Source organism: Grammomys surdaster, unplaced genomic scaffold (genome assembly GCF_004785775.1).
Source record: "Grammomys surdaster isolate TR1022 unplaced genomic scaffold, NIH_TR_1.0 125996, whole genome shotgun sequence".
Taxonomy (NCBI): domain Eukaryota; kingdom Metazoa; phylum Chordata; class Mammalia; order Rodentia; family Muridae; genus Grammomys; species Grammomys surdaster.
Window position 1 is genome coordinate 1,881,927 of NW_021620812.1, and position 22,802 is coordinate 1,904,728.

Below are 22,802 nucleotides of genomic sequence, written 5' to 3' on the forward strand. Positions count from 1 at the left end.
TCAACTTTCCAAATGATCTTGCAAAATGTCCGATTTGCTTGTAACTATGTTGTTTGAGATCCATTCTTGGGATATAGAGTATTTTACAGAAGGATCCTTTAGAGAAGGCTGAACATGCATAACAAATTAAAGCAAGAACTTGAGTGGTGAGTAAACAGAGCAAAAGACTCCACCCAACAGAGTGGGAATTGCAGATGCCACAGTACTGTGGACCTAATGAAGAAAAGTGAAACCCATCAATAACTGCTTTTATCAGATTCAATCATGCAGCCTCAAGCTTACAGGGTTTCATCCACAGTTCTAACTGCAGTTTAACAGGAGCCAGACCACACAGATCAAGCATTTAGCTGTGTGTAAATAGAAGCCAGGAGGTATTTTGCCAGGCCAGCCCAGAGCCACACTCCCAAAGAGGCTAAACCAGAAAGTGAGGAAATGGGGTTTTTACTATCTCTGTATCTGCTGGCACTGAGTTCTGATCTTGCCAAGTCTTCACTCACACTTGAGATTATGAAAGGTTAGACTCTCGTGGGATTCTAGAACGTCACTCATACTTTGTGCATCAGTTATTTGGGGCCACTGAGCTAACTCTGTGGCAACTGTGCACCAATTATCCTTAGTGGTAATAGACTTTAGAATTTGGAAGGAACAGCTATGGAGGACTTTCTTTCTTAAAATGAAAGAAAGAGCGGGGGAGAAAAGAAAAAAAGGCAAGATTCAGTTAAGCTCTTTTAGCTGATTCTCACTATATCATGCAGAGCTCATAAGATCTCAGAAAGAGCCACAAATAAAATAACAAGAGTTTAAAAAGCAGTGTAGAGTCCTACACTCTCAAACCATTCATAGAAAGCAGCTACAAAAACACCATGGGTCTCATTTGTCTGCTTCTGGAGCATAATCTGCTGCTGAGATGGACATTCCAGTGCATGGACACATGTGTGGACAGATGGACATTCCAGTGCATGGACGCATGTGTGGACAGATGGACATTCCGGTGCATGGATGCATGCATGGACCAATCACTGTCCCTCGAGTGAACTCACACAGGGCATGACATGGGGATTTCACCATAACAAAGTCCACTAGGAAAAGAAAAGGAATTGGGAAAAGATGCTAATAACCACAACAGCAGAGTCTCTTCGTTGTAGGTGTACTGTTCTTACACTTGAGAAATATTCCTGAACATCTACTGTGTGTGACACACTTTTTCCTGGCTTCAGAAAATCAGAAAGAAAAAAAAAAAGCAATCAACTACAGTGATCTACCAGCTGAGTTTTAAGACTAACAACCACAGAACAAGCCCTGGGGTAAGATGGAGAACTCGGGGCACTCTATATAACATTGTAAAATAATAGGAAAATATAAAACTTTCTAAAAGTAAGAGTCTGGATAACAAAGGACAGGCTGTATCCTAGGGAGATAAAGAAAAACCGAGCAACAAAAATAAAAAAAGATGATAAGAAAGCCAAAAGGTGCAGAGAAACTGCAGACTATGGGATAAAACAGTGACATAAGCAAGCCAGAGCTCTAGTCCTGGTCCCAGGAAGGACACCAAAGCCACAGCCTGGGTCACCCAGGTGGCCTTGGTGGGGGAAGATTCACAATCCTAGCCACAGGATAAACCAAAGTTTTCACAAGCCTTAATGAGATGGATGGGGCCACCCACCCATCTAAAAATATTAACCCAGAATTGCTCCTGTCTAAAGGAAATGCAGGAACAAAGAGTGAAGCAAAGACTGAAGGAAAGGCCATACAGAGACTGCCCCACCTGAGGATCCATCCCATATGCAGACAACGAACCTAGACACTTGCTGATGCCAAGAAGCACTTGCTGACAGGAGCCTAATATAGCTGTCTCCTGAGAGGCTCTGACAGAGCCTGACCAATACAAATATGGATGCTTGCAGCCAACCATTAGACTAAACACGGGGACCCCAAAGAAGGAGTTAGGAAAAGGACTGAAGGAGCTGAAGGGGTTTACAACATCATAGGAAGAAGAACAATATCAACCAACCAGATCCCCCACCACCACCAAGAGCTCCCAGGGACCAAACCACCAACCAAAGAGTACACATGGATGGACCCATGGCTCCAGTCGCATATGTAGCAGAGGAGGGCATCGATGAGAGAAGAGGCCTTTGGTCCTGTGGAGGGTTAATGCCCCAGTGTAGAAGGATGCTACGGCACTGAGGCAGGAGTGGGTGGGTGAGTGGGGGAGCACCCTCATAGAAGGGAGAGGGGGAAGGAAAGGAGGGTTTCAGAAGGGAAACCAGGAAGGGGGATAACATTTGAAATGTAAACAAATAAAATAACCAATTAAAAAAAAAATAGCGTGTCTGTAGTCTGTCATCTGTCTTTGTAATAGGGCAAAATAGAGAAGAAATGCACTCTAGCAAGCACATGTCTTCAAGTGTGGTACATCCAGGTTCCATAGAGAGAGGCTTGTTCAAGACTGACCTGCTCTGGAGTTCTGAAAACAAGTCAGGGAGCAGGGAGACACCCGACCAGTCTCTGGGTGGGAAACAGCCATACAAGGCAGTTGTAGAGAGGAAGAAACCTGAAGGCAGACATGCTAATAAGGTCAGGTGGCAGGGGGCCCAGGCTGTGAAAACGAAAGTGTTTTGTGTCCCCACTCTCTGTGACAAGGGATAAAGTTCATCAGCACATTATACCTTTAGAAATGGACAACTTGAGCCATGGCCAAGGTGCTATTCAGCCTCTGGAGCTGGCTCTGTGCCATGTTGTTTGACTGAAAACTCTGATGCTCAGATCTAGGGGACCACGAGATGTCTGTGATCCCCTCCCTCAGGCTGTGCAGAGCTCTGGCAGGGATGAAAACACAGAAACTCAGCTTCTGGAGCAGATCTCAGTGATCCACTAGCTTTCCTTGCTTCTGTCTCCAGTGCACTCAGAAGGCAGCCATTAGCTTTGTCAAACAAACTCGGAAGTCCCTAGAAGGAAGGAGAACGTGCTCAGACTCCCACCCTAAGTGTGGCCAACAGTGTGGCCTCAGACATCTCATAAGTGATCAATGATTTCAAAGAAGGTATAAACAAGCAAATGAATGACATGCGTCAATCAATTCAGGATTTAGATAAGGAAGTAGCAATGTGGATAAGAAATTTGACAAAGAAAATTAGACGTGAGGGGGAAAAACAAATGTTAGGAAATGAAATACATAAAGTAAAAAACACTGTGAAACCCAACAACTGATTAAATCACATACAGGTAAAATATACCAGGAAGTGAAGAGAAATCAAGGAAATATTATGTTTAAATAGCAACAAAAAATAAATAAGCATGAGCACAATTATCTGAGACATTAAACTTGCCAGCTATGGTGGTATGCACTCATAATCCCCACCTGGGCTACGTTGCAAAGTCATGTGAGCTGGGCAATTTATTGAGACTGTTTGTTAAACATATAAAATAAATTTTAAAAAAGCAGGGGAATGGAAATGTAACTAATTTTTAGAGAACCTACATAGCATACAAAAGTCCCTAGATCAGTAAAAACACTAAAATTCAAATTTAAAAAAAATGTTAAATGAAATCATACTATGACTTGAAAAGAAAATCACATCCAAGCTTAGAAAGCATTTGAACATGTGACCAGAAAAGAAAATCATTCCATGACATATTGTAGCTAAATTGACTAAACTGATGGACAAATAACCAATAGAAAAATGTTAACTAAAGAAAGCAAATTTATAAGACTACCTCCACAGCTCTCAAAATAAATCCTAAAGATGGGGAAAGTACAAAACAACATATTCTAAGACCTAAAAGCAAATAGAGCTGAAGAAGATGATAACATCCAGCAAAGTTATTACTGTAAATAAATATCTTCCAAATGAGTGTAAACCAGAGCAACTTGTGAGAAGAACTGAAAAACATACCCAAAGAAATCTACACCCAGATGAAAAGGAAGGATAGTTAAAGTGGAGACCACAGGAAAGAGAAAAATCAGATCAAGAGTAGATAAAGAAACGAAACATGAATTATGTGAAATCCTTTAGAGTAAATAAACTAGCAAACCCATAATACAGAGGAAAAAATCATTATAAAAACCAACCAGAAAACCAACCAAAGATTACAGTCAATGCCTCCCAATCATAACCCTAAACATATGGTCTTAACTCCAAATAAAAGATATAGACTGACTGATGACATTGAACAGGATCCAACTATTTACTGTCTACAAGAAATACTTTCCATTGGTAAAGACACATATCGACTCAAAATGAAAGATAGGAAGAGATACACTAAGCAATTGAAAAATTTAGAAGAGGTAAGATTACTAAACTCATATCTAACAAAATGGGCTTCAAGCAAAATTTTATTCAGAGGTATAAAGAAGGTCATTATATATTAATGAAAGAACAGATCCATCAGGAAGTTAGGACAATTATAAATATAATACACTGGGTGCTGGCACGCTCAGTTGTATTATATTAGTTATTCATAAAATAAGTACAACTGGACAAAAAAGTGTACAGGCACAACAACATTAAAATCAAAAATCAAGAAAACGGTATTAAAAATCAACACTTTAGTCAACATGCAGAATGTCAAGACAAAATAATTAACAACAAAAAAAAGTTTGAGGCTTTAAGTGTTCTGTAGATGAAATGGACTTCACCAGAACATAGAGAATAATATTCCATCCGACTGCTTCAAGATACACTCTTTTCTCAGTAGCCTATAGAACGCTCACTATAATTGATGTGTTTGTGGTGTAACCATGAAGCAAGTCTTCACAAATAAAATCAATCAAAATGTCTAGTGTTAATCAGATCATAATTAGATAAAGTTATAAATCAATAGCAAGAGAAAATACAGGAACTGTAACATAAAAACAACAGGAATTAGCAACATTGGTCATTAATATCTCTCAACATCAATGGTCTCAATTCCCCAATAAAAAGACACAGGCTAACAGTGGATAAGTAAATTGGATCCATCACTCTGTTGCATATTTACCTCAGCAACAAAACTAGATACTTCCTCAGAGTAAAGGGATGGAAAAGAGTTTTCCAAGCAAGCAGACCCAGGAAACAAGCTGGGGTAGCCATTCTAATATCTGATAATATACACTTTCAACCAAAGGTGATGAAAAGAGATGGGGAAGAGCACTTAATATTTATCAAAGGAAAAATTCACCAGAGATCATCTCAATTCTGAACATCTTATAACACAAATTCAAGGGCACCCACCTTCATAAAAGAAACATTACCAAAGCTTAAATCACATATCGAACCCCACACATTAATAGTGGGAGACTCCAACACCCAACTCTCACCAATGGACAAGTCAGTGAAATAGGAACTAAACAGAAAAAGAATGAAAAAGAATGAAACTAACAGACATTATGAATCAAATGGATCTAACAGATATCTACAGAATATTACACCCAAACTAAAGAATATACCTTATTCTCAGCATCTCACAGAACCTTCTCCAAAACTGACCATAAAATCAGTCATAAACCAACTCTCAACAGATACAAGAAGTTTGAAATAATCCCTTGCATCTTATCAGATCACCATGGATTAAAACTGGACTCACAAAAACAACAGAAAGCCCATAAACTCATGGAAACTGAACAACTCTCTACTCAATGGTCACTGTTCCAGGGAAGAAATAAAAAAAGAAATTAAAGACTTTAAAGAATTCAATGAAAATAAAGGCACAGCAAAACCAAACTTATGTGACAAAATGAAAGTAGTTCATAGGACCAAGTGCCTCCATAAACAAATTACAAAGTTCTCCTTGAGATGAATCCAAATTAACAAAATCAGAAATGAAAGGGAAATATAACAACAGACACTGAGGAGATCTAAAGAATCATTAGGTCTTATTTCAAAAGCTTGTTCTCCACAAAATTTGAAAATCTACATGAATTGGATGATTTTCTGAATAGATTCCACTTAACAAAGTTAAATAAAGATCTAGTGAACAATCTATAACTTCTAAGAAAATAGAAACAGTCGTTAAATTCTCCCCCCACCTCCAAAAAAAAGTCCAGGACCTGATGGTTTTAGCACAGAGTTCTATCATACTTTCAAAGAAAAGCTAAAACCAATCAATACTCCTCAAACTATTCCATGACATAGAAACTGAAGGAAAATTGCCAAACTCATTCTATGAGGACAGTCACCTTGATACCTAAACCACACAAAGACTCAACCAAAGAGAGAATTTCAGACCAATTTACCTCATGAACTCAGTCACCTTGATACCTAAACCACACAAAGACTCAACCAAAAAGAGAATTTCAGGCCAATTTACTTCATGAACATTGGTGCAAAAATACTCAATAAAATACTCACAAACTAAATCCAAGAACACATCAAAAACATCATCCTCTATGATCAAGTAGGCTTCATCCTAGGGATGCAGAGGTGATTCAATATATAAAAATCCAACAACATAACCCACCATTCCCAGCAACTACAGAGTGGCTCACGGCCATCTGTAATGGGATTTAGTGCCCTCCACTGGTGTGTCTGAACACAACTATAGGGTACTCATATACATAAAACATAAAATAAATGAATTTTTTCAAGTGAGACTAGTACAGCTAATCATGTAAGCTAAGTAAATAGAGAAGTGAACACAGTCTCACAAGTAGGAGGGAAATAACAGTGGATTTCCACATAAGGCAAAGAGGAAAGCCAGTGATAAAGAACAAGGGAACAACTTGTTCAATGATGATTTGAGAGAAACTGACCTAAGAGGAATCTTTCCCAGCCTTTATCTCTGTCCCTATATCCTTACAAACCACACAGCCGTATGAGATGCGTGCTACCATACAATTCCAACACAGCTGAGGCTGTGGTCCCGATGAAAGGCAGGCTCTACCAACGGACTGTAGAACAATGTCACAACCATTTCTAGGCCTGTCCCTCATAGACTGGCTTTTCTGTTTCTTGTCTCTTAGAGCATCTCCTCTTAGAGCCAGCCACCATGATTGGAGAAAGCCCACGTATGCCCGTGAAGCGCCCAAGCATCCTGATGGAGAGAGAGTCTCCAGGTTCCTTTCCTGTCTGAGCTACCTGACTGATGATAGTCCTCAGTGGTGAAAATCGACCCTCTTGAAAGAAGAGGACCTCAATATTGTCTGAGGTCCCAGATGGCATCCTATGGAACAGAGCGCAGTCATCCCCACCGGGTCCTCCCAAATTGCAGATTTTCCAAGCAAAATGAACACTATTGTTTGATGTCCCTAAGTTTTAGTGTGGTTTATTACATAACAGTACATAAGTGGTATGCCTTGCTAGCAGAATGAGCACATTTCACACGAGGGAAGCATTTCTGAAAGTGGGTGGAGCTAAAGCAAAGATGCTTCAGTCTCTAGATGAAGTGAAGGCTCTCAATCACCCTCTGACTGCCTGTCTTTCTCCGACCTTTAAGATCCTACCCTATCATCTTTTGCTTTAATGTTGTGAAAGAAAAACAAGGACAGAACGGCAGCTTCCAGCCAGACACTTCTGTCCTTGGTCACATGGGATCTGTTGACTGGCATAGCTCTGCGAGACCTCAAAGCATTAAAAAGAATGACTAAGGAAGCAGCTAAAGGGAAACTCACATGGACTGGAAAATCAGTCCTCAAGGCACGTGTTTGCCATCTGTGCTGAGACCTACAGAGAAATCCTATGGACAGTGGGGTGTGGGGGAGTGTCATTCAGAGGGTGTTTACACTGGGCCTTGGTCCACTTGCTTCCCTTCTGGTTACAGCGTGAAATCGTGGGCCAACCAGAATCAACTTTGTCCAGTTCATTCATGCTACCACCTTTTTAGCTTCTGTTTGTACAAACACTTGCTTCTCTGCCTCCGCCCCGCACCCTGCACCCCCACCCCCACTCCTCACGGTGAGCTTCCTCTACTGTGGCACTTCCTACATAGCAAGTACTTGGCTGCCTCCCATACTAGACACTCACGTCCGGGAAGTCTTTGTGTATCTAGTTAACAGAGCTTTGGCAACCTGTACGCGCTCAGCTGGGGCTTGTGGGGAACTGAATAGGAATTGAGTAACATTCATGCTTAGACAGAGCTTCAAATTGCCCCCAGATGACCAACAGGCTCCTAGAAAAGAAAAAAAAATTAAAAAGTGATTTTTTTTTCCTCCAGAACTTTCCATTAACTCTTCTAAACACAAACATGAATCGAATCTCCCGAAGTCCATATGTCTGGAGTTACTTAGGTGCTTAGTTTTATGATTGTGACCAAAATACTTCCTTTGTTCTTGATAATATTTAAATTTTAAAAGTCGAATCTGTTTCATTCCAACCTGGGACAGTATATGAACATCAGAGAAGGAATCCGACCTCACTTTTAATAGGTAAAATAATTTAAAGTATGAAAGCATTAAAACGTTAGACCATTCTTTAATTGAAGAAAATTTTATTTCTAAAATGATGGCTTTTAAAGTAGATAACTGAAATTTCAGAAATAATTTATTCCCCCCCCCAAAAAAAGCAAATGACATCATTCTAGAATGTTACAATTCTTTCAGTAAACTAGTGGAAATTGAATACATTCCAATTTTATATACAGTAGCAATAATAATAATACAACCTTTCTTTTTGCTGGTATTGGTTCTATCCATCTTCATGTCATATCTTTAGTTTCTAAACTTTATGTGTTTTGTGTGTTTGTATGTGTGGGTTTTTTGCTTGTTTGTTATTTTTGAGGCAGCATCTCCTGTATCTTAAAGTGGTACCAACTATATAAACAAAGTAAACCTTGAACCCAAGACTTCTACTTCTACCTTCCTAGTTCTAGGAGTACAGATATGGGCCACAGTGTCCAGCTTTTGCATATTTGCCTTATCTACGTGTTTTATAAAGACTGTTAGCACTGTTCGGCATTGTTTTAATTCAATCATGTATATTTAAGAGACCTTTATGGAAGAGTTGGGAGAAGTATTGAGGGCCTCAAAGGGGATAAGAACTCCACAGGAAAACCAATAGAGTCAACTAACCTGGACTCTTGGGGACTCTCAGAGACTGAATCAACCAAAGAACATACATAGACTGGAACTAGGCCTCCCTGTTCATATGGAGCAAATGTGCAGCTTGACCTTCAACCTGAGCAGGGTCTTTTCCTAAAGCCGCTGCCTATACAAGGGCTATGTTCTAGCTGGGCTGCCTCGTCTGCCCTCAGTGGGAGAAGATGTGCCTAGGCTCATAAAGACTTGATGTGGCAAGGTGGGAGGCTATCCCTGGAGGGACCTCCACCTTCTCAGAGGAGAAGGGGGCTAGGGGGAGGGACTGTGGGGGCAAGGAAGGTCAGAGGGGGGCAGCAATCAGTATGTAAAGTGAATAAATAACTTTCTTTAAAAAGAAGAAAAAAGAGACAGACTCTCAATATATCTACACTTATTGTGATGTGTTTACTACTTGTTTATCATGATAATGTATTTATATTTAGAGTGATTCTTCTCTTTTATCTTGTATTTTCTGCTACCCTTTAACCTTGATTTTTATTTTATTTATTTATTTATTTATTTATTTATTATTCTGCTTTTTAGACTAAAAAAAGTTTTCTGTGGTTGTTATTTTTCTTTAAGCTTTGTTTGTTTGGTTTTCATTGATTCCTTGTGAATTTCATATCATGCACCTCAGTCTCATTCATTCCCCAGTCCCTCTTTAACTGCCCTCCATTCTTGTAACCTTCCCTGCCAAAGAAAACAAACAAACAAAAACATCACCATGGAAGCTATGGTTTGTCACACAGTACATTCTTGTCCTAAGAGCTCACTTGCAAATGTTCATGGCAATGAGTCATTGGCCTGATCTGAGGCCTTTGACATCTGCAAAACCATCAACACTGGATTATCACTGAGACTCCTCTAGGACATTCTGCTGTTACCCTGAGTCAACAACATCCTGAAGCTTTAGTTCTGCAGGACTGGCCCCTTCACAAATTCTAGCGGTTCATAGATAGAATACAGTGGGCCAGCTCAAAGCCCAGGATTGGGAACTGGATGGTAGCTGAGTTGGTCAGCCCATCAGCTCTCCTGCACTCTTCTCAACAAAGCCAGCTTTCCTATGCTATCCAAGCAAGGAGCCAGCTCTCCCAAGTGCTCTCAGTCAGTGAGAGGAGGGGTTAGCTTTCCAGTACCAACACCACCAGGGCCAGCTCTTCGGGGTACCAAGCACTAGTGTTGGGAAAGGCCGGCTCAACACAGTACTCATGGCCTTTGGTGGTAATGTGGGCCTCAGACATTAACACAGACCCTGGTTACAATAGAACCACAGACCCAGACATGACCCAGATACGGCCCACTGCTGCCAAGAACCTGCCTCAGTTTGGCCAGGGAACCTGAGGAGGAGGTGTTTGGGAGTAGTGGAAGAAATCACTCAAAATCAGAGATCGGTGCAAGCTGACAGCTCTACAGTCTGGTAGAGATAGTTCTCTAGACAGCTCTCTAGGAAGCTCATGGGTTTTCCAATCATACTCAGAAAACCTGCTAGAAACATTCTAAAAGAGCTATAATAGCTCTCTGGATAGCCCAGCTCTTGCAGACCAGAGCTCCATCTTTTATTTGCACATCAATTTGGTCATTTACCAGAGATTCCCTTTTGATTATCCAATGAATCAGTATTTTATGACAATTAGCCCCTTGACTCTCAGAAAAAGACAGCAAGTACTTGTTTTTAACATAACAAGCCCTAGAGATCTGCCTGCCTTTGTAACACAAACAATAAGCTTAGCTTGGTAGGATCCTGTCCTGAGATTACCATTCCTTTACTTGCTGGTGTTCCTTTATTATTTGAACCATGGCCTGTGGTTTTTAACTATTTCTTTCGCTTTATAAACTCATTAGTTCAGCTGTCTCTGTTCTTTCAGACCCATGAAGCCCTCATACAATTCATATTGCATAGTTGAGTTTGCATTTCGCATAGTTGAGAAATCCTGTTTATACATTCTTGAACTCCTGTTTTCAGAGTTATTTCCCACAGCCTTAAGAAATGTCTTGAAGGTCACAGCAATACTATTTTGCTGAGAAACATTAGATACATTCTCACTTCCCAGACCCATGCTGTTTCTAATTATCATGGAGTCATTAACCTTGACAGGGAGAGCATTCCCTGATAACATTGGCAGGGAAAACATCCCCCCCAACACAAAAAAATATGTACATTATTATGCAAACAAGCCTTATGCCTAAAGCAACCATCCATACTCTGGAAGAACCACACCCTACTGACCCTGCTCCATGAGTGGGAACTGTGTCACACCCCTCTTCCTGAAACCTGGTATCCTGAGGTAGCATGGGCCCAGATGTCACCATGGCCTCAGGTAGCAGTGCAAGCCACTCAGATCAGTACATCCCCCGGTAGCAACATGGTCCTCAGACACCCACATGGTCTCAGGTGGTAGCCCAGACCACTGACATCTGCATGGCCCTTTTGAATGGCCCTTGGAATAACTTGGGCCACAAACCTCAACACAGATCCCAGCTGCAGCAGGACCACAGACCCAGACATAGCCCTTAGCAGCATCTGGGGCCAGGACATCAACACGGCCTCAGGTGGCAGCACAAGGCACTCAGCTCAGTTTGGCCCTGGTGGCAGCATGCCACTGGACAACAAAATGGTCTCTGGCAGCATCCCAGAACACAGACATCCAAATGACGCTCAGCGGCAACAAAGGCAGCAAACATCAACACAAACCTCAGCTGCAGCACAGCCATGGACCCAGACATCACCACTCCCTCAGGTGGTTGTGTAGACCTCTCATATCTGCCTGAGAACATAGTTTTTAAAAAGGAATAAAAAGAGTAAACCAGACATGGTGTTGCCTATAGTCCTAGCACCCAGGAGGTAGAAGCAGGAAGATACTGGTTTCAAGCTCACTCCATGCTACATAGAAAGTAGACCTGTCTCGGCAGAGATCCTCTTTCACCAAAGGACTATCTAGAATATTTAAATCTGATTTTTAATACATAGTGATTGTCACAGTCATAGTGTACTTGTTCACACATTTTAAGCTGTCATAGATTCTTGTGTCCTGTATCCTTTCTGCACATTTGCTATTCTGACTGTTGGCATAAGTAGCTCCTCCCATGAGCGTCTGTAAGTCATGAGCTTTTTTACCTTTTCTTTAGCCTTGGTGAAGAAATCTCATTCCCCTTGAATCTTTGAATCTGCTGCCATCTAATCTGCTAGAACCTTCATCAAAACATTTCCACGTGTGCAAATCTAACCTTACTATGCTATTTCACCTTCAGGAGGCAGGCAGTCTCAGGGTAGAGACTCACTGTTTGTGTAACTGAGTCTCACTCTCTCTTCAGATGTCACCCATTACTTCTCTAACTCATGCTTCCTGACCATCCACCCTCCTGCTGGCCTCTGAATCCTCTTGGGTGTATCCTAAAGTCTCTGATTCCAACCTTCAATTATTTTACATTTTACTTTCTACACTTACCTAGCTATGCTGCTTCCCTGTTTGTTTCTTCGTTGGTGATGCCCAGTCAGTCCATTTTCTCAGTATTAAGGCATTATCCTCTCTGCTAAGTCTCATCTCAATAATCACATTTTTATTTTCAAGAATCCCATTCCTTTTTTTCATGAAAATGTGTTTTCATCCTCATTTTTTGCATATTTCGTCAAGATATAATTTTTACTGTATTATTTTATAGTTTTGTAAATAATATGTGTCTTGTTCACACCCCCACTCCCTCTCATCCAACTTCCTCCAAGGCCTTCTCACCACTCCTGTCACTCACACACACACACACACACACACACACGTACACAACAGTGTGTACTCTTTTTAAACCCACTGAGTCTACTCAGCACTGCCAGTACGTGTGCATGGGAAGCTTCTTGGGGGTTACATCACTAAGGAAACTGATGCCTGTCTTCCCTAGAAACCACCAGCTCTTCAGCCACAGGTAGGAGTTTCTGAACATTTCAAAATATTTTAAATATACTTTCTCTGTTTTTGTTATGTATTTAGAACAGATAACCAACTCTAAAGAGTGAACTTAAGAATGGCCTTAACTAGAGCTCTAAAACAAAATGATTATCACGTAAATCCGTAAGACAATCACTCAAACACAAAAAAGAGCTGTTTTTCTCATTCCGGTCCATGGCCAAAGGGTCAGCAGGGATCAACAGAGCCCTTTCACACTTGTGAGAGACATCTTCTCCCAGTCTTCAGATTCAAATGCTCGTCTGTTCTGGAAACCTGGCAGGTGTCCTGAGGTGTCTCAGCAGCAGCTCTGCTCTGTGTGCACACTGCTGCCATCACCCTGACGATACCCTAACTGTCCTTTTATAGGGGCACCAATCACAGTGCATTAGCATCCACTCTTATTCAGCACGATACCTCTCATCCTCGATGTAGCTGTGAAGGCTGAACTGCCAAATAAAGTCACCTTCACGATATCAACATCGAGAACTCCAGGATGTCTCTCAGGGATGTGCCATTCATCCTACACACCCTCTCAATACTGTTGATGTGAATGTCACGTGACATCCGCAGCATGGAGAATGCTAGTAGAGAGGGACGGCTTCTTAAGGACCTGCTCAGAGGACCACCTTGTGTTGAGTCACTGGTGTGGAGGCCTTTGTCTGTCTGTCTCACTGGACACTAGCTTCTCAGAGTAAAAGCCACAGAGAGCAAAGCAAAGGAGATGAGGGGTGTTTTAGAATATTCATAGCAGTTTTTTTCTTCTCAGAAAGCAAGTCAAGTGAGCACTCCAATCCAGGCACTTTGTCCTCTCTGGATAAACGTTCGTATACTTGTTTGTTCCCTAAGGCAGGAGATCCACCCATGGAACTGTAACCAAGGCCATTTAATTTGATAGTGACAATCACAATCCTAATAATAACCATCACTGTCTAGATGCTTACGGAGTGATTGACATTTATTGTCTTGCTTTATAAACATTATTTAATCTATCTTTCTGAGGTTTGAGATCCAAGGATCCACTGTGACTAAAGGCTCAGCCCTAGAATGATGCCACTGAGAAGAGGAGAGACATCTGGGAAGTAAGGAACTGTCCCTGAAGCATGCTGATTCCCATGGAGGCCTGAGACAAAAGGGGCAGGTGTAACCCCACCCATGAAAGGAGCAGGGTTAGCCCCACCCCTCCCTTCCTCTCTCCACACCTGCCCAAGGCACAACTGCTTACAACTGCATACACCCCACCAGAACTCCTGCCATCTGCCACCTTTAGCAGAAACCAGCTAGAAAACGGCCCACTTGAACTCACACTTTGAATTTCCAAAGCTGCAAGTCAAGCAAGCATCATAGTCTGCATAAGTAGCCTGAGCCAGGTATTTTGTTACACTGACACAAGCCTGAATACCGCAAGTCCTCAAAATTAGTCTTAACCCTTAAAATACCATCTGTTCTCTTTCTACATGAAGGTGAGGGATTTTTTTTTTTCCTTTTGTGCTTTTGAAGCACTGAGAATCAAATCCAGGCCCTTGGGTGTTCTCTGTTGTGGAGTTACAGTCCCTCTCACATGCGGTCTGCCGCTGAGTCATGGTCCCACTCGCGTGAGCTCTGCTGTGCAATCACAGTCCCACTCACATGTGCTCTGCTGCTGAGCCAAGGTCCCACTCACGTGCACACTGCTGTGGAGTTACAGTCCCACTCTCGTGGACTCTGCTTACGAGTCACCGTCCCACTCGCGTCCCACTCGTGTGCGCTGCGCTGTGAAGTTACAGTCCAACTCGCGTGCGCTCTGCTGCTGAGTCACGGTCCCACCCTTGTTTACTTTTGTGTATCACTCCCATACACAACGATGGTGCAGCCTTTTGTTGTTGTGCCTACCCCGTTTATCATCATGAATTCTGTTATGATTCACACAGGAAATAACCAAAACATGTATGTTACATGTTACTAGTTTCTCCTGACTGACTTTGGAGGCCAGTGTGAACTAGCTGTGATCTCCCTTAGTCACTGTGGATTAAAATTTTCAAACTGAAAAAAAGTAGCTGGGGGATCGCTGTTGATGTTGCTGTTGTCCAAGAAACTAGCATAATTGAAATAATTAAGTAAATCAAATTCTACAGTTACAATGACTAAAACTATAATCATAAATTAAAATTGCCTCCAGATGGAATGACATTGCCTCAGGCTGAAGAACTCGAACTTGTTACCTTGAACTGTTTTTTCCAAACTTGTCTTCGTCATACCCCGATGGCATCTTTTCAAATGAGTGTGGTTGCAGAATCGGGAATAAAAGACGAAAGTTTGCTCTGTGACCCAGATATCTAGGCAGCTTGGATTGGTTCTAGGGACAGAACCAGAATAATTTTGAATAATTTACTTAGAGGCCCATGTCAAAGGAGACCAGGCATATCTTCTATAAGTTCATCCTATATTTCTACTAGATGAGCCTAGAAAGGCTTAAAGAACGCCTTTTAATATGTTGCATATTTTTAAAAATAAATAGAAATTGCACTCCAGCCAGGAAAGTGGGTAGGCTAACTGCAGATTTTCACTTCCCCTTCTGTTTCTCCAAGTGTCGAATCCCCCAGTCTCTACCACAACTTTGTATCCAACAACTTGCTATAGCCTCCCCTCTTCCCCGTGTCCATCTCCAAAGAGAGAGATCAGAGAGATCTCTAGCATCTCTTCCCACTCATCCCATTATACCAGCCCCCAGCTCCAGTAGGCAGGCATTCCCCGGAAAACCACCAGCCAAGCCTGCCGGAGATGCAAGGAGGCCACCGAAGCAGGTGGGTAAGTTTGAGACTTTCGCTCATCTTCCTCTCCTCCAAACCCAATCCCCAGTCTCATCCCTAAGTCTTCTTGTAACAGACTCCCTGTTGTGGCCTCTCTTCACTTTCTGTTTCCATTCCTAAGAGACTAAGCAGATCCTGGCAGAGCACCCTGATTTCCTGCCTCCTGTGGCTCCGCCCGGGTCCCCTCCTGTCCCATTCCCATTCTTAAGTGTCAGCTCCCAATATCTAGAGACACATTTTACCTGGAACCCCCGGTGGATACACCAATCAGAATACCAGAAGAATTCCCTGCAGGGCAAACCACATCCATAACTCCCTCCTCAGAACCAGAGAGGGAAAAAAAAAAAAGGAAAAATCACCCATTCAACAAAAACCAGACAAGATATCAGCAAATAAAATTACAATTTTTCTAAACCCAAATGCCTCCATGCCAGCAAAAACGCACAACCAATAACAGCCAGGGCAATATATCTCCACTAGAGTCCAGCAACCCTACTACAGTAGGCCCTGAGAATGGAGTATAGCTGAAGTACAAGATTTAAAAAAAACAACAACAACTTAAAATAACCTTTATGGATATGTTAGAAGTCCTTAAATATGAATTAGTAAATCCTTTCAAGAAATCTATGAAAACACAAACAGTGGAACTAAATGAATAAAACAGGTCATAGGTTGAATCAATAAAGAAAGCACAAACTGAGGGAAATCTGAAAATTAAAATTTAGAAACTCAAACAGGAATGTTAGTGGTAAGCCTCACTAATAGAATACAAGAAATGGAAGAGATAATTTGGGGTATGGAAGGCACAATAGAGAAATAAAGAAATGTTAAATAAAAGTAATTCTGACACAAAACATCCAGAAAGTTTTGAACACTAAGGATGAAGGAGGAGAAACCCAGCTCAAAAGCACAGAAAATATTTTCGACAAAACCATGGAAGAAAATTCCCTAACCTAAAGAAAGAGATACCTATCAAATAAAAGAAATTTACAGAACAAACACCAAATTGAAAAAAAACAGAAAATAAACTCCTGTCCACATATAATATTCAAAATACTGAAGATACAGAAAAAAAAGGAAAGAATATTTATTAAATGGTGCAAAGGAAAAAGACCAGATAACATATAAAGGAAGTCCTATCAAAATAACCTCTAACTTCTCAGTGGAGATTCTAAAAGCCAGAAAGGCCTGGAGAGATATTAAACAGACTCTAGGGGACCACAGATGCCAGCATAGACTACTATGTCCAGCAAAACTTTCAATCATAATAGAGAAAATAAGACATTGCCTGATAAAAGCAAATTTCAGCAATTTCTATCAAAAAATCCAGCCTTATAAAAGGTGAAAGAGGGAAAACAGAGGTTAACTACACACAAGAAAACACAAAGAATAATGCCAAATCAACAAATCAAAAAAGGAAAAACAAAACACACACACACACCACAACAACAAAATAACATGAATCAACAAATACTGCTCATTGATCTTTCTCAATATCAATGATCTCAATCCCTCCCCAGTAAAAAGACACAGCCAAATATAATGGACAAAAACAGGGCCCATGCTTCTTCTCCATCCAAGAAACAGCCTCAACATCAAGGATAGATCACCTCTATCAAAGATGAAAACAGATAGCGCAAGCAAATGGACCTAAACATCAATCTAGTATAGCCATTTTAATATCTGACAAAAGAGTGTCAAACTAAAACTAATCAGAAGAGATACTCATCAAAGGGAAAATTCACCAACATGGCATTTAATTCTTAATATCTATGCTCCAAACACAAGGGCACCCAAATTTATAAAAGAAATACAGCTTAAATCATATATTGACCCTCACACACTGATAGTGATAGACTTTAATACCTCATTCTCACCAACAGACAAGACATCCAGACAAAAAATAAATAGAGAAATATTGGAGCTAACAGACATTATAAACCAAATGGACCTAACAAATACAAAATATTTCATGCCATGAGTCATCTAGGGAAGGTTAAAGACTAGCAGGTGATCTTCCTGAGATGGTTTCACCATGAACTGTGGACTGCAATGAATGAGCCCTTGCAGGTAGGCAGGAAGGGGAGACATTTTTAGGATTTGATTCCTACTATTGATTTGATTCCTATTATTATTAAACTCAATTAATATATAATCCCTGGGAATTAATCCACACTATTGGACAGATTTTCTGCCGATCAACAAAGACAAACTATCTTGTAGTGATGTTATACAGATAGACGATTTCTTAATTCCTAATGATGATTCGATAAGAATTTCTAAAAAATATACTAGTAATTATGAAGCCCTTTATAATAGGACTGCTATTTAAGCCCTTTCTGATATTAAAACTGCAATTAGAGCTCAGCCAGTCTTCATGTGCCATGAAGATAGAAAGCAGGCATTTACAACTTAGAATATGCTCTTTAGAGCTGTAAAACAATTTACCTCTCAGAGGACAGCCTCTGACAAAGTCCAACACTCCTTCATGATCAGGGATACAAAGCACATACCTAAACATAAAGGCAATATACAGCAAGCCAATATCCAGCATCAAACTAAACAGAGAGAAATTTAAAGCAATTCCACTAAAAACAGGACAAGGCTTCCCACTCTCCTTATCTATTCACTATAGTACTTAAAGTTCTAGCCAGAGCAATTAAGACAACTAAAGGAGATCAAGGGAATACAAACTAGAAAAGAAGTCAACGTATCACTATTTGCAGATAACATGATAGTATACATAAGCAACCCCAAAAATTCTACCAGAGAACTCCTATAACTGATAAACACCTTCAACAAAGTGGCTGGATACAAAATTAACTCAAAGAAATCAGTAGCCCTACGTTTGCATGTAGAAGAATCCAAATCAACCCATACTTATCACCCTGCACAAAACTCAACTTCAAATGGATTAAAGAACTCAACATAAAACCAGCTACACTAAACCTGATAGAAGAGACATGAGGAATACCCTTGAACTCATTGGCACAGAAGACTTTCTGAACAGAAACACTGGCACGGGCACTAAGATCAACAATTAATAATTGGGACCATATGAAACTGAAAAGTTTCTATATGCCAAAGGTCATGGTCATTCAGATAAAGTAGCATCCTAAATAATGGGGAAAGATTTTACTAATTATACATCCAATGGATAGTTAATATCAAATATATTTTTTTTAAACTTAAAAACTCGATATCGAGGAAACCAATAATCCAATTTTAAAATGAGGTACAGTGAATTTTTAAAAGAGAAATCTCAAGTGGCTAAGAAACACTTAAAAACTTTTTTAACATCCTTAGTCATCAGGGAACTACAAATCAAAACTATTTAGATATTTCATCTTACAATCATCAAAATAACTACAATTAATGTAACAAGCATCACCTAACTCATGCTGCTGAGGATATGGGATAAGCAGAACAACTCCCTCATTGCTGGTCAGACTGATATTTTGTACAGACACTATGGAAATCAGTGCGATGGTTCCTCGGGAAGATGGAAATGAATCTACATGGAAATCCAGTTACACCATTGTTAGTTATATACCCAAAGGAAGCTTCATCCTACTACAGAGACAACCAAGTTCACTGCAGATCTATGCATAATAGCCAGGAATTTGAAACAACCTAGATGTCCCTCAACGGATGAACAAATAAAGAAAATGTGGTGTATTTACACAGTGGAATATTACTCAATCACCAAAAATAATAATAAAATAAAATAATGAAATCCAGAGGTAAACGGATGGAACTAGAAAAATCCATCCTGAGTGAGGTAGCCCAAACCTAGAAAGACAAATCTGCTCTGGATTCTCATATACATGCCTATTATTTGTTAATTCAGCTATAACCAAGATAGAATCAATAGGAGCACAGGGCTTAAGTATAGAGGACAGGACTGAAGGCTGAGGAGGGAATAGTTAAATCTCTCTAGGAAAGAGAAGTAGAATAAATGATTGTGTATGGATTAAGGATGGGGTCCTGGAATGGGAAAATCAGGTGGGGAGGGAAGGAAGGAGAGGTATTAGGAAGGGGATATATGGAGAGACAGCTAAAAGTAAAGGCCATTTAAGGGGGTAGTATGGAAATTTAATACAATAGAAAAGTCCTAAAAGTACATACATATATGAAGGTAATATTTTTTAAAAAAGTCAAGTATTAGGGAGACAAAATCTAACTGGACATCTCTTGTCACCTGATGAAGCATCCAGTCCTGAGATTGGGTTACACCTAATTGAGGTTTTGGCCAAAGGAGTACCATCAGAACCCCCAAATAACCTAGGCTGTTGCCAAGACTATATATAGGTTACTCTCCACAAACTAACAGCAGGGCCCCATTGCTGAAGAGAATACCTACACTCCTTGAAGAGGGAAAAGTCAAGCCGCTGCGTATTTAGAGCCTTCACTCACTTCTCTTTTTGGTATCTGCATGATACCAAAGGAGAAACGTAAGCACTAACCCAACTACAAACCCTTTGATCTACGATGGTGCCCTGCCTATAAGATATTCTAGAGCAATGGTGGCACAGCACTTATGGGAGTAACCAACCAGTCTCTGATTTGACGAGGCTACTCCACAAGATAGACACCATACCTGACACAGCTTGGGTGACCTGAGACTACATAGCTCAGGAACCTAGGGTAGAACCAAATACTAGTGTTCTAAAACAGTAAAATAAAGTAGTAATAAAATAGTAATGTAGTAATAAAATGACTCCTGATGGCATTCTACTCGACTCATCGACCATGCCTTGTTTAACCATCGTCAGGGAAGCTTCCTCCTGCAGCAGATGGGAACCGATACAGTAACTCACAGCCAGACAACATGCAGTGAGTGAGACACTTTGAAACACTCAGGCCTAAACAGAAGGTCTCCATCAAATCCCTCCCCCTCAGAGCTCAGGAAATCTTACAGAAGAGGGACAGAAAAACTGTAAGAGCAGAGGAGATAGAGGACACCCAGGAAACAAGGCCTTCTGCATCAGTAGTACTGAAGCACACTTGAACTCAGAGACTGAAGCAACACGCACAAGACCTGAAAGAGTTGCACCAGATGGAGCCCTAGAACTAAAAAGAGAAGCAGTCATATGCCCCCATCCCTAACCCATCTCTAACCCTATCTCCAGCTGATAACCACTGGCAAATGAAAACTTAATTTTCTTCAAGGGAGTCTCGCTGGGGAAATAAATGACTATTTCCCAGGCTTGTTCATTTGTTTTAATATATATACTGCAAACATTGAGATTTCAGTTGGAAGAAACCCTGAAATCCTGAAAGTAGCACACCCAACCAACTCTCTCTAATGGCTGGCTTGTTTTGCACAGGCAGGGTGATTCATCTCTCAATGGAGACCAAAGGACAGATGGATGAAAGTCTGTGGAAGATCTTGGGATTGCTTGCCTCATTGACTAGGAAAAAACAGGAAGTGGCCTTCAGGGACACTTTTACTTGAAAAAGTACAACACTAGTAACAACTCAAGGCTTACACATCTACCATTTGCATGTTGAAAGCAACTCATAATAGCAAATAAAATTAAACATGTCTTACTTTTTCCTTCACAAGAACATAAAATTTATTAAGGGGAACAGGAAATTTTAAAAAGGTAACACAATTTTTCCTTTCAGTAGTCCTTGGGTAGTTTATGACAAAGTTTCCATTTTTGTTTGTTTCTTTGAATGGGGATTTTTGGTCCAAAAGGTTTTTTTTGTTCCTAGTATCTGCTTCTGCCTCCCCCCCATCAGATTGGCCCCTTCCATGGCCACCACCACCTCTTGGTGCTCCTCGGCTTGCAGCAATCACATGGAGGAGGATACCCCCTTTCCATAGAAGGGGGAAGCGCTCGTTCTTGTCTGCCCACAAGATCACAACCACTTGAGTAGAGATCACTTCAGCTGCTTGAGTAACTGTCTCAACTTCCTCCATATCCATCACGTGAGCTGCTGTCATCATCATAGCAACTGCTTCCTCTGTAAGATGGTGGTGGCCCTTGTGTTGAGGGTGCACTGCATGAGTTACTATAACTCTCATATCTCCATTTGGATGATCTGAATAGTCACGCTCCTGACCATACATATCCATCTCTATCACTATAAACTCTTGATGGATCCTCATGTCGTGAACTGCAATGACCATAATCACGGTAAATATAATCTCTTGGTGGTGGTGCATAATCTCGTGTATCTCGAGAACTCAGACAGTCTCTGCTTGAATAGCTGTCATTAGTGGAACATCCATCATCTCTCTGGAACAAATAAACATCTCTACAAGAAGGCAGGGGCTCTCTTCATGGCCGACCTCTGTAACCATCTCTTCCATGTGACAAAGGGGCTCTTCCTCCCATCCCACTGCTGCTACGAACTGGTTCTGGAGGTGCTGATCTTTTAGGAGGAGGACCTCCACTTCGTGGTGGTGGTCCTCTTTTTACTTGACAAACTCAGGGTAAAACTCATGGAATAGCCACTATCATGTCTTCCCCATGAGGGGCATCCTCTGGTTCCTCCACTTCCTCCTCTTCCTCCGTGAAGACCTCTGGGAGGGCCTCTGCTTCTTGGAGGTGGAGGCAGTCCACGTCTACCAATTTCAAATGATGGTTTGGTGGCTTGCTCCACCTCGACGGCTTTTCCATCTAAGGACTTTTCCATTCATGTCTCTGGCAGCATCCTTTGCATCTGCAGGGCTTTCAAAAGTGACAAAAGCGAATCCTCTTGATTTACTGGTTCCTTGGTCCTTCATCAAAAGCACTTCCATTATTCGTCCATATTTGCCAAACACCGCCTCAAGGGCTTTCTCATTTGTTTCTGTATTAAGCCCACCAATGAAGAGCTTGCCTGGGCGGTCTGCTTCAACCGTTTTTTCCTCTCAACTGATGGGGGTCTTCTGTATAATGCCAGAATCCTGAAGTAGGTTCTAACAGATGTTCTGGCAAATAACTGCAAGCAGGCAAAAAAGGGCCGAAATAAATTACCCTTAAGGGAAGGCTCCATGCCCAGCAGTAGGTGGCCAAAAGAAAATGAACACTCCAGCCTCTTTGGAGGTCTGTTGTCTCATGTTATGTCTCGGCTTTTCCTTTCCTCCCCTCCCCT

The 22,802-nt window shown here is 41.0% G+C and overlaps 1 non-coding gene and 1 pseudogene across 1 annotated transcript; both read right to left on the bottom strand.

The window, feature by feature from the left end:
• Positions 1 to 10,443: 10,443 nt before the first annotated feature.
• LOC114609944 lies at positions 10,444 to 10,505 on the bottom strand. Its single transcript, XR_003709607.1, has one exon. It is a non-coding gene; the product is annotated as a U7 small nuclear RNA (small nuclear RNA).
• Positions 10,506 to 21,430: 10,925 nt separating this feature from the next.
• LOC114609936 overlaps positions 21,431 to 22,802 on the bottom strand; it is a 17,675-nt pseudogene continuing 16,303 nt past the window's right edge.